The 12,992-nt window shown below is 42.6% G+C and overlaps 1 protein-coding gene across 1 annotated transcript in view; it reads right to left on the reverse strand.

Moving 5' to 3' along the window:
* Positions 1 to 12,992, reverse strand: part of LOC124788440 (E3 ubiquitin-protein ligase RNF144A-like) — a 137,784-nt gene that overhangs the window by 71,705 nt on the left and 53,087 nt on the right. The gene's annotated exons all lie outside the window — the stretch shown is intronic.

Below are 12,992 nucleotides of genomic sequence, written 5' to 3' on the forward strand. Positions count from 1 at the left end.
CTACTCTCCCTCCATTACATTCTGAATCACTTCATGCAAAAAAGTACAAAAAAGACATGCAATAAAACCGTGAATAGACACTAAAGGTGTTGAGAAAGCTGAGAAATATTTAACAACTGAAATAAATGTGCAAAAGAAATCAGACCTACGCTTAATTCATTCTGCTTTAAAAATACTAACAAATCACATTTAGTACAAACAAGCCAAAGACGGTGCAAGGAAAATATAAGATAAGACATGGTACACAGCTTCCTCAGTTTAGCGTAAGTCCCGGTGAAAGACCACGTCGCAGAGCACACACACGCCAATTACTGAGGGAAGTCTGGCGACAAGATATTGGGTGAGGTGGGATTCGAAATCTGTATTTACACATGAAACGTTCCTCCGTACAGTTTTCTACCGTCATGGAATCAGACACGAAAAAATCTGGGATTGGTTCAACCCACTGCTGTCGGATATCGGCTTTGACGCCTGTTGTAATGAAGAAAGGAGGGAAGGAAGACTAGTGTTTAACGTCCCGTTGATAGCGAGGTCATTAGAGACAGAGTGCAAGCTCGAATTAAGGACTTATGGGGAAGGAAATCGGCAGTGCCTTTTTCAAAGAAACCAACCCGGCATTCGCTTTCGCTGCTTTTATGTAAATCACGGAAAACCTAAATTAGGGTGACCAGACTGGTATTTGAACCGTCGTCCTCCCGAGTGCGAGTTCAGTGTGTTACCCAATGCTCGCACGGTCGTGACGTAGTGTGGCGTCAGACGACGTTAAGTGTGGGAACACTGACAGAACCGAACAGTGATATTTATTTTGCTTCTATCGTTTCTTTAACGTAAGCTACGGGGACCTACTGACCTAGCGTAGCCCACCGTCTAGATTAGGTCAAAGAGAGACGGTTTGTTGGCGTAGCCGACGAATGGATGCCGTAATAGTGATTATAATTCTTGTTACGTCGCGTATTTTACGAATATTGTATTTCGAAGTTTGGTTTCTATCAACTATTTTGATAACGTCAGGGGTCAAAACAGAAGAGTGGTATCAGCAAATTCAAATTATGAAACAGAAAGCAGAGCATAGAAAAGCCGTACCCGGTACAAATCTGAGAACGCTAAAAAATTTGTTTGATGAAATGAAACTTCGTAAACTCTTATTTAGACAGCAAATTAGAAGACAAGGGCTTTCACACCGGTAAAAGACGTGCCGTAAAGATTTCAGAGTGCGGTTTCAGATCAACGCGGCTGTATGACCCCTGCCACAGGTCAGACTGTAAACAAACACAAATATCATCCAGATTGTTCCTTAGGCCTGGGAAGACAGGCAGCTAATGTATTTGATGTTTAAAACTACTTCACTCTGCACTAAATACTCTTAACTGCGGATTAAGTTACGCTGTCATCAGCTTGCTGTACTTAACGGTTTCGCAACATTTAAAAGGTCTGCACATGGCAGTAAACATTTCAGGAAAGCCTCCTGTACTAGTGCTGACTGTATAAGATAAGTGTGACCGATAGAAAAGATAATCTTTAAAATCCACAGAACGATAACAGAAACTAATCCTCCCTTTCAGCTTAGACATGATTCGGTCTCGCCGATGTCCGTCGAACATCAAATCTATGTTGGTACATGTAGGTTACGTACGACGGCTGAAAAGATTACCGGTGATTCCGTTAAGTGCATAACCTTTGGATGATGATTGGTTTGTAGGGCGCTCAATTGCGCGGTTAACAGCGCCCGTACAAAATCTCAACCTTTACATAGTCCAATATCGTCACGTTCACGAACGACGATGAAGACAACATAAACACCGAATGCCCGGGCAGAGAAAAATCCCCAACCCGACCGGGAATCGAACCCGGGTCCCCGTGATCCAGAGGCAGTAACGCTGGCCACTAGACCACGAGCTGCGGACATAACCTTTGGAAACACATGCACCCGTAAGTTTATGTTGGCTGACGTGACTCCTCAAACCGCACTATATTAATTTTATCTCACAATGCAGTCTGAGGAATCAAATCACATAACGTGCCTTTATTTGCACATTGTGCCGCATCTCTCTCCCTACCCCCCCCCCCCCCCCCCCGAATCCTCGGTCTGATGTTGGCGTGACGACAAACCGTTCACATGACTTCACTCCCCCCACAAAAGCCCCTCATGCTTCCTCAACTCACTTCAGGGACGAAGGCACGTTAATCTTTAGTTTCCTGACACAGTTAACCAGATAGCCTGCCAGACGACAATTAATAGCTGAACAAAATTTCTCGCAAGTGTCTGTTCCGATTTGCAAATCGGTGTCTAAATCTCTAGTACCAACAACGACAAACACTACCGAAACATCTTGTGCGATGAACGGGTACGAATTTACAAATACGTAAAACGTTATACTGCTGCTAATACTCTCGTGTCTACACAAGAAAGCTACCGATGGTCTAACTAAGTGCTTTGTATACGAAACACAAAAATGACAACATTAGAGTTACCAAACAAGCTGCAGGAAGCACAAACTGGCACGTTGACGCAGAACGCAGATGCCACGCTCAGCCGAGGCCTTGATGCTCCATACGACTCAATATTGAAATGTCACACATGACCTACATACAATGGTAAGGAGTTCAAAGCGGCGCAATAATTCCGTAGTTTTCTCTAACACGACAAGCAGTATTTTAACACAAAAATTTCTGAGGAATGCTTAGACCGTGTGACACCAAGCACCGACCAGAATGCCCTGGTGAATACTGACATCTGATGGTAAGCTTTCCAGCCAGAACACCAGGCGGCGCTGGATCTGCTGAGAAGTGATTTGTCATTTGCTGAGAAGTGATTTGTCATTTGTCACCAACACCAACAATTGTACTGATGTTATATGCGGCCAAGTAAGGGGTGCATGAGTAGGTGACGGGCCGCTAGTAGCAAGTAACAGGCTGGGAATTTGGGTTGGACGGGAAGTGTTCTCGGATGCCCAAACTATTGCGGCAACCGCTCGCGTTAAGCGGAAGATCTGGGTTCGATTCCTGATGCGGGAAAATTTTTTGCCTCTTACCATTCATTCATTTGCCAAAATATGGCTAACATTACTGAAAACTTTTGAATTTTTACAAATTCAAATAGATCGGAATTTTTCGTAGGGCTGATCCCAGAACTGTTCCTTCAGATTTTCGTTACCGCGCAACCCCAGTAACTTAGAATGAATGCATCTGATGTAAGTATCGGTTGCAGTCAGTCACAATCGTTTACGTGATCATGTAGTACCGGAAGGGCTGCTCGTGAGCCTCGATAAGATTTTGAACCCTGTATCCCCTGCCTAGGCTTGTCTTCTTTCCTTGCATGCATGACGCTGAGCCTCACACATCCTAAAGGAATTTAGAAAGGATTTTAACGCCTAGTGAATACTTCCGTTGGAGATACCTTGGGCAGGAAATTATATGAAAAATTTTAATTCGGTCTGAAATGATTTACGGCAGTCATTGAAAATCGAAACCAGGACGCCTGCACGAGAATAGGAAAGCCGCTCCTTCGAACTAGAAATATCTGGCAAAGTTCACAATGTGCTTAGAGAAACTGTAGGGAACGCCGAAATACTGTAAAATTTTTCATTATTTTCAGTAATTTATATCTCTAAAGATAATAGGTGAACATTCGAAAGTGAAATGATTCAGTAACAACATCTCTTTCTGTCTCAAAATGTTCTGATTTTAATTAAGCTGGCTTTAAGAGTGGATATAACATAATGGACCATAAACAAGCCGTGAAAGAAATTACAGAGCGGATTAATGAGTAGAAGTTATCATCTTTTCTGTGATTTATAATTTTCCAGGCGGTTTCTGACTGGATTTCACCCAAATCTGTGCTAAGGAATTACACTACATCAACCAGTGTTAATATGCTGAAGAATAAATGCTTCATTTTTACAACTTCCGTAAGAGTTTATTAGGGTCCTAGAAAATTCAGAAATGAAAAGAGGAATCATGAAAGGATCTTTCATATAAACAAAACTAGCAAGTAGCAACTCCAGAGGAACTGAAACTTCGTGTCAGATGAAAACCACAGGCCGGAATAGAATTCGTACAGGAACCTTATCTGTCGCGGATAATACTAATATCGACTCAACTATTCAGGCACGTCGCACAGTTTCACCTCCGCGGTACTTCTCTCTCCTACTTTCCAAAGTTCTCTTGCTGGACTACCACTCCTGGAAGGTATGATATCGCTGGCAACTGTATTAGCCTTAGACTAGAGATTATTTCGAGAACGAATTTCCACTCTGTAGTGGACTAAGCGCTTACATGAAACTTCGCAACAGACTAAAACCGTGTGCTGGACCGGGACTCCAATTCGGAACACTGCTTTTCGCGGGTATTTTTCACAATCAAATAGCTATCCTGTCACGCTTCACGTACCACTCTTCACACTTCAATCTGCTCTACGATATCCGTTGCCCAATGACTATCGTCCCGCAAGAGATGCGGGAGAGCTTCAATGCAGTTAGAAAAGTAGGAGAGGGGTGGTGCTGGAACAACTGAAGACTGGAAGCAAGGTTGTTAGCCACGCTTGGATAGCTCATTCGGTAAGAGCATTGCCCGCAAAGGCAAGGTTCCGGATTCGATTTCCGGCGCAGCACAGGAAGTTTCGAAACAACAGATAGTTCGCTGCAACTGTAATTGGTAGTTTTAGCATTTATGCAATTTTCAAACACTTCGAGTGCATACTAGGGGTCTAAAAGCAATAATAAAAAACTATATAAATACAGGGATCAACAGAAGCAGATAGCCAAACAGCATCATTTTTATGTGAATCTGATGTACGCTACATTGCCCTACGAAGGAAGATAACGACAAGGCACCGAATTTCATTTGTGCTTGGTAATCTATCTGTTTTATTAATCAAAGTACAGGCCGACTGTTTCTGGTCAATGGCACTGTATAGCTATCACAAAGGTTTTCTATAAGACCCTTGTGTTTTTTAGACCCTGGTATGCAAGATGTTGTTGTTGTGGTCTTCAGTCCTGAGACTGGTTTGATGCAGCTCTCCATGATACTCTATCCTGTGCAAGCTGCTTCATCTCCCAGTACCTACTACAACTTACATCCTTCTGAATCTGCTTAGTGTTTTCATCTCTTGGTCTCCCTCTACGATTTTTACCCTCCACACTGCCCTCCAATAGTAAATTGCTGATCCCTTGATGCCTCAAAACATGTCCTACCAGCCGATCCCTTCTTCTAGTCAAGCTGTGCCACAAACTCCTCTTCTCCCCAATCCTATTCAATACCTCCTCATTAGTTATGTGATCTACCCATCTAATCTTCAGCATTCTTCAGTAGCACCACATTTCGAAAGCTTCTATTCTCTTCTTGTCAAAACTATTTATCGTCCACGTTTCAATTCCGTACATGGCTACACTCCATACAAATACTTTCAGAAACGACTTCCTGACGCTGAAATCTATACTCGATGTTAACAAATTCCTCTTTTTCAGAAACACTTTTCTTGCCATTGCCAGTCTACATTTTATATCCTCTCTACTTCGACCATCATCAGTTATTTTGCTCCCCAAATAGCAAAACTCCTTTACTACTTTAAGAGTCTCATTTCCTAATCTAATTCCCTCAGCATCACCCGACTTAATTCGACTACATTCCATTATCCTCGTTTTGCTTTTGTTGATGTTCATCTTATACCCTCCTTTCAAGACACTTTCCATTCCGTTCAGCTGCCCTTCCAAGTCCTTTACTGTCTCTGACAGAATTACAATGTCATCGGCGAACCTCAAAGTTTTTATTTCTTTTCCACGGATTTTAATATCTTCTCCGAATTTTTCTTTTGTTTCCTTTACTGCTTGCTCAGTATGCAAGATAAGGGCTTGAAAGTGGAATACATGACGAAACTGCCAAACAATGTATATGAAAAGAAGTGTTTACAAGCGGCGCATCTAGCAAATTTTGATTTAATGTAGTTAAGACACAGACTGTTAATGTGGAAGCCACTAAAAAGCTGAGGGTTACACAGGGGGCAGTGGAGAGATGTATGATGAGAATTACTAGGAAAGACAGCTACACAACGAAATGGGCTAGAGAACAAACTGTATTGGAAGATGCAATTATTATAGCTGCATGAAAATCAAATAGAGATGCGCAGGGCATGAATGGATTCTAGACAGACCGAGGAGCGTCTTTGTTGGATTTGAAGAGATAAGAAAAATATTCGCGACGATCTAATGGGAGTGGGATGGACGACATTAGAAAATATGCAGGAACAACATTGCTGAAGACTGACATCCGTGGGGAAGTCTACAGGAGGTCTTTATTCAGCAGTGGATGTCAAATGGTTGGTGATGTATATGGGAATATCAAAAATCTGTGGCGAATAGTCCTGATTTCAATAAAGAGTTTATGGCAGTTCTAGAAGGACATTTTAAATTCTCAGAATTACTCATTTAATTGCAATTTTTACCTAAAAATAATATGCTTTGCACAGTCAGACCTTGCTTTCTCCGTTGTCCCCGTCTTTATGCATGTTTCATCATAATGCTGTGAACAGTTAGCAGCAGCAAGCAATCTAACGTGCATTCACATTCCTCGAGTCACCTTATGGTTTGTGGCTGTGGATACCTCTGCCACCACTCTTCTTTTCCCCTCCTCTGTTCCACTCGCGAATGATGCGCGGGGCGAACGACTGCCCAAAGCTTCAGTATGAGCTCTAACATCTCTGATTTTCTTGAAATGGTCATTTCGTGAGACATTTGTGGGAGGAAGTTAAATGTTTCCTGACTCTTCTTCGAACGTACGCCCTCAGAATTTCAACAGTAACGCTTGCAATGGAGATCGTTGAGTATTTCCGCAACGCAATCGTACTAGATGATCCCGTGACGATACGTGACGTTCTTCGTTGAATCTTCTCCATGTCTTTTGTTAATCCTACTTGGTAAAGGTCCCAGACTGATGAAAACAATATGAGCCTTCTGAAATAATAGCATCTACAAGTGTACTAGTTCTCATGTAATCTGTTTAGTTAGTTGTTTTGGTCACAATGACTCAACCAATGCAAGAGTTAATTCTTCCTTATGGCGACAGTTTTATCATGCACCTTTAATCACCGACCGCCCAATGCCATACTTAGCGCTTTCTTGATTTTTTTGTTTGTGGTTAAATTTTGCTACGCCCTTAACAAAGCCGATGACGTTGAATCCATCCGTCCATTTATTAACTTCTTATAAACTTCACCAACTTTTGAAGATATATTTTTTGCAGGTGATGCTCCACTGCTTCCAAGTATCTGAAAAAGGAAGGTTTCGTCGCTTCTTTTTGATCAGCGATTAGTTTTGATAACACTGTCGTCATCTGGTCAGTGTAAGATATTCATATTGGATAATTATAAGAGCCACTGTCATCATGAGCCATGACCTTTAAACATTACAAACAATTCTATTTGTATCTGTCTAATCGTAATAGTCTATGACATTTGTCAGGGGTATGATGACAATGTCTAGCCATATCAGCCAGTATGACACAATCACGCTGACCAGATAATGATAATTCTAGCGGAACTATAGGGTGAATAAAGCAAAGTCACACTGTAGATTTTGGTGGTTTGTTACCCTTTTTCAAAAGCGTTGGATGAATTTCAGTAGGCAATAAACTACCCAAAACAAAGTATTGTGACGGTGCGGAATTATCACTTAAACGAAACACTACTACTTTAAACCCTCGTACAAATGGCAGTACATCGTTGATGAAGCTGAACCTTGACTTCTGAGTTATTGCGTTAACGGGTAATAGTAAATCAAAACCAAATTTCACTGATATCAGCTTCATTTCGGCGACCGGTTGAGAAACTTTGCCCTCGTAGTACCCTGTTCAATATTCAGGTATTTTCTTCGAAGAAGTATTAATTTTATGATTAGAGATACATTTTACACTACAAAATGAAACAGTTCAGTGGTAAGGATAAGCATCTTTGTCTTTCTACTAGCTCCAACGCAAAATAAGGATATGAAGAAACACTACCGATTTCGCTTACTGGCTCGTCATCCTGTGAAGTACCACTGTTGGTAGAATCACAGGAAGAATACTTGTTTCGCTTGTATGAGACACTATGCAGAGCAGTCTCGGCAACTGTATGTACCCTTGGACACGGTAACGTCCAAGGTACAGCTGCCAAGGTCTAAAGGCTGTTCCTGGGTGACGGTTTAGATCGTTTGTCACCAAGCTAATGAATAGAAAAATATAGGTAAGAGCATACTAATTTTTGAAGTGAGATTACTCATTACTCGAAAAGCGTAACTGCAACTTAGGAAATAAAGCTAATGTGTTGTTGTTGTTGTTGTGGTGGTCTTCAGTCCTGAGACTGGTTTGATGCAACTCTCCATGCTACTACAGTAAAGCTGCATGCCCTCGGGAAAAATTACGGCTGTAGTTTCCCCTTGCTTTCAGCCGTTCGCAGTACCATCACAGCAAGGCCGTTTTGGTTAGTGTTGCAAGGCCAGATCAGTCAATCATCCAGACTGTTGCCCCTGCAACTACTTGAAAAGGCTGCTGCCCTTCTTCTGGAGCTACACGTTTGTCTGGCCTCTCAACGGATACCCCTCCGTTGTGGTTGCACCTATGGTACGGCTATCTGTATCGCTGAGACACGCAAGCCTCCCCACCAACGGCAAGGTCCATGGTTCATGGTGGGGGAGGGGGGGAGGGAAGCTAATAATAAGGTATTAATGTGGATCAGAGAGGACAGGTTGCTTCAATTACTTTCATAAGCAATAAGCCAGAGGGTCCATCGAGAGAAGACAACTTCATAGCAGACACAAGTTACATAATGGTCGCTGCGTGGTGTAAGTTTCCGCAAGGTGATCCAAGAGGCAGCGCGTAAGTCACGCAATGTCGCCTACGCTGGCCTTCCTTGCTCACTGGCGTTATACGTAATCTCAGCGCACCCGTTGAACTCCTCGACTAGCAGGAGAGCTGAAGAATCGAGGGAGATACTTTTGGCGAAACCGTACAAATACCGAGAACAGTTCAAGTAGCTGCCGTTTTCTGAAATGGACAAAATAGATTTTCGCCCTGATTACTTTCTTCTTTAAACTATTTAGCAGCAACATAATCCTTCTCCTGACGATTTCTTTAATATTTCCAAGTACACCCACAAACTATATACTGCAAAGTGTGTTTATTTTTGCTTGTAAAGACAGAAAAGTCGTCAGTGTGTGGAGAAACAGTGACCACCTTGATTTGGCTTAATATAGAAAGGAGAAGAATGCACAAGGGACAGGAAAAAATTGACAAGAGGCGCAGATTATGTAGTTCAAAAGAACCGAAAGGAAAACGTAACACGACAGTCTGCCTAAAGCGTATAATGTTGAATGAACACCACTTCTAGTGACGGTGCAAGACGGTTATAACCAATGAAAATAAAACAAATAATCTCTGTAGAGTTACGAATACGAGAAACATTACAGCAAACAAAATAATTTATCTTATCGTAAGTACATGGGCCACACATTTATCCTGTCGCTTTTACTTTTGGTTTATCTGCGATTTTCATAGCCTTTTCGAATATATCTCAATACAAAATTGTTTTCACTCAAAGACACCATAGCTCTGTAACCACTCGACAGCTGATTATTAAATATGATACAGCCACTGACGACGAACAAAGTATCCGAAATCGGTAATGGCAAATGCATGGAACATTATGCATTAATTTATGGGTGATAGCTGATATACAATTGAGCACAAGGTCGAAATGGGCAGGGATGGGGAAAGAAATCGTTCGTGTCCTTATCAAAGGAACCATTCTGGTATTTGCATTAAGTGATGCGGGGAAACGACATAAAACCTAAACTTGGATTGAACCTCTTTTTCTCCCGAATACGGGTGCAGTTTTTTGCCACTGCGCCCCCTTACTTGGTGAGCGGATGACATACCTAACAGGAAAACGTTTGTGGAAAGTGTAGTCTATCTGCAAAACCAGAACAGGATAGGACAGCTTAGGAGGAAGACAACGGCGTACCTAGTTAAGCACTATGGTTTTCAAACAACCCGTCAGGTTGATGATCGCTTCACTTTATAGAATGTTAACTGCAGCCCTGATCGTCCTTTTGTCAAGGAACCTCAAGGTGAGACATACGGGGCGCATAGAAAAACAAAGAAGGAACAATTTTCCATTCCTGACTTCATGTGATTACGGAACAATTATTAATCACGAGTGCCCCAGGAAATCGAAACCTATTGTTTTCTATACCCATAAATTATCTGGTGGACAGGGTGAACAGCAATCTGCGGTTATTTGTTGATGATGCTACGGTGTACGCGAATGCGTCGAAGTTGAGTCACTGCAGGAAGATACAAGACGATTTAGACCGTAATTTCCAGCTGGTGTGACGAATGGCAGCTAGCTCTATATGTAGAAAAATGTAAGGTAATGCAGATGAGCAGCAAAAAGAAATCCGTAATGTTCGGATGCAGCATTAGTAGTGTCTTACTTGACACAGTCACATCGTTTAAATATCTGGGCGTAACGCTGCAAAGTGATACGAAATGGAACGAGCATGTGAAAACTGCGCTAGGGAAGGCGAATGGTCTGCTTCGGTTTATGGGGAGGATTTTAGGGAAATGTCGTTCATCACTAATGGAGATCGCATATAGGTTGCTAGTGAGACCTATTCTTGGGTACTGCTAGTGTGTTTGGGACCCGTACCAGGTCGCATCAAAGTAATACATCGAAGCAATTCAGAGGCGGGTTGCTAGATTTGTTACCAGTAGGTTTGAACAACACGAAGTGTTACGGAGATGCTTCGGAAACTCACAGGAAGCCTCCTGGTAGGAAAGCGACGTTTTTTTCGAGGAACACTATTAAGAAAATTTAGAGAATAGGTGAATGAAGCTGGCTACTACAGAACGATCCCACTGCCACCAACACACATTTCGCGTAAGGACCGCGAATGTCACATACAAGAAATTAGGGCTCATACGGAGGCATATAGACTGTCGTTTCTCCCTCGCTTTATCTGCGAGGGGTGGCACAGGAAGGAAAGGACTAGTTCTGGTACAAGATACCCTCCGCCATGCAAAGTACGGTGGCTTGCGGAATATGTATGTAGACGTAGATGTGGACCCCAAGTATCCTTCGCAAAGCACTTTTGAAACGAATGCAGTACATCTTTGGGTAGACGAAATTCCACATCTGGGTAAAGGAACTTAAATTTCGTCAGAACATCGTTTACGTAGTATAGAAATATAGATAGGTACGATGCGATCTGATTATGTTCTCGAGCACTGTACCTAGTATAATCATCTGAGCTTTCCCTTCTACTTCCATTTTAGAATTTTTACTCGTTATCATGTTTTGTTGTAGAGCAACTCTGTCGTTCAGTGATGGCTTGGCACATATGATTTTGCAGAATTAGAACTCCAGTAACATCGCAACACGGAAAAATAATTAATGTACAGTAATGAAAATTAGTGAATACATTGGCCTGGGAACATATTTAAGTGATTAACATTGCAAGATCACTAAGTGCGAGATAAGCCATTACAAATGTGAAATGCTGGTACATTAATAACAGGCGTAACCTCAAGAACGATGAAAGCAAACAAGCAAACGTACATATTTCGTTTTGTACAGGTGCCGGAAGTCGGTTTGTGGGGTGGAGTTCCACGCTTGTTGCACTTGGTCGGTTTATACAGGGTCGGTTAATGCTGTTTATGGATGACTCTAGAGTTGTCATCCGGTGACGTCTATATGTGGTCGACTGGAGACAGATCTGGTGATCGATCAGGTCAAGGCAACATGTCAACACACTGTAGAGCATGTTGGGTTACAACAGCGGTATGTGGGCGAGCGTTACCAGTTGTAAAACACCCCCTGGAATGCTGTTTATGAATGGCAGCGCAGAAGGTCGACCCACCAGACTGGCGTACAAATCTAAAATCAGGGTGCATAGAACAACCACGAGAGCGTTCCTGCTGTCATAGAAAGTGCACCCCAGGCCATAACTCCAGGTTCACGTTCAGCGTGTCTAGCACGCAGACCGGTTGGTTGCAGGCTCTAAACTGACCTCCTTCAAACCAACACACGGTAATCACTGGCACCGAGGCAGCACATAACTGACCTCCAACCTACCCTCCATTGAGCTCTCGGTCGACACCACGGAGGTCGCAAGTGGCTGCGGTTTGGGATCAGTGGAATGCGTGCTACACGGCGCCTGCTTCGGAGCTGTCCTCGAAATAATCGATTTGCAACAGGTAATTGTCACTGTGTCATTGTCGTGCCAATTGCTGCTCAAACTGCTGCTGCAAATACAGTAGTCCCGCATGGTCACGTGACCGTCCAGAGCCCGGTCTTTTTGCGACCGTACATTCCTGTAACCACAGCTGAGACCAATTATGTACAATGGCTACATTCCTGCCAAGTTTTTCTGCAGTGTCGTAGAAGGAACATACGGTTTCTTGCAAGCCTATTATACGACCCCGTTCAAACTTAGTGACGTGCTGATGGCGTCTCTGTCGCCTTAAAGACATTCTTGACAAAACTCACCACGTCCAGCCTCAAACATAGCGCGTATTTAAAGCAAACTTGATTTGCATCTTCTTAATGGCGCTTTCGTTTATGTCGCACAACTCCTTCTTAGTGTTGCGAAGTTTTTTCCCGCCAGTGTACTCCGCGAATGCCTACTTACGAAGTTACACAAACAAGTATGAAGTAATCAATCTAGGCATACAGTACAGCGCCGTACATATCGCTCATGTAGGGACAGAGAAAATGCGATTAGATTCATTACAGCGCCTGATGAGGCATTTAAACAGTCATTTTGTCGACTCACGACGCGTGAATGACACGGTAAGAAATTCTAACATATGGTACAATAAGAGGTACCCTCCACGGTACACTAAACAATGGTTTTCACACTACAAATGTAGATCACAATTACGGTGACGGTTAATGTTGTCAATGCAAGTTGTTTGGCCGATAACTTCATACTTGTTCGTGTAACTTCGTAAGTAAGCATTCG

The sequence above is a fragment of the Schistocerca piceifrons genome, chromosome 3 (genome assembly GCF_021461385.2).
Source record: "Schistocerca piceifrons isolate TAMUIC-IGC-003096 chromosome 3, iqSchPice1.1, whole genome shotgun sequence".
Taxonomy (NCBI): domain Eukaryota; kingdom Metazoa; phylum Arthropoda; class Insecta; order Orthoptera; family Acrididae; genus Schistocerca; species Schistocerca piceifrons.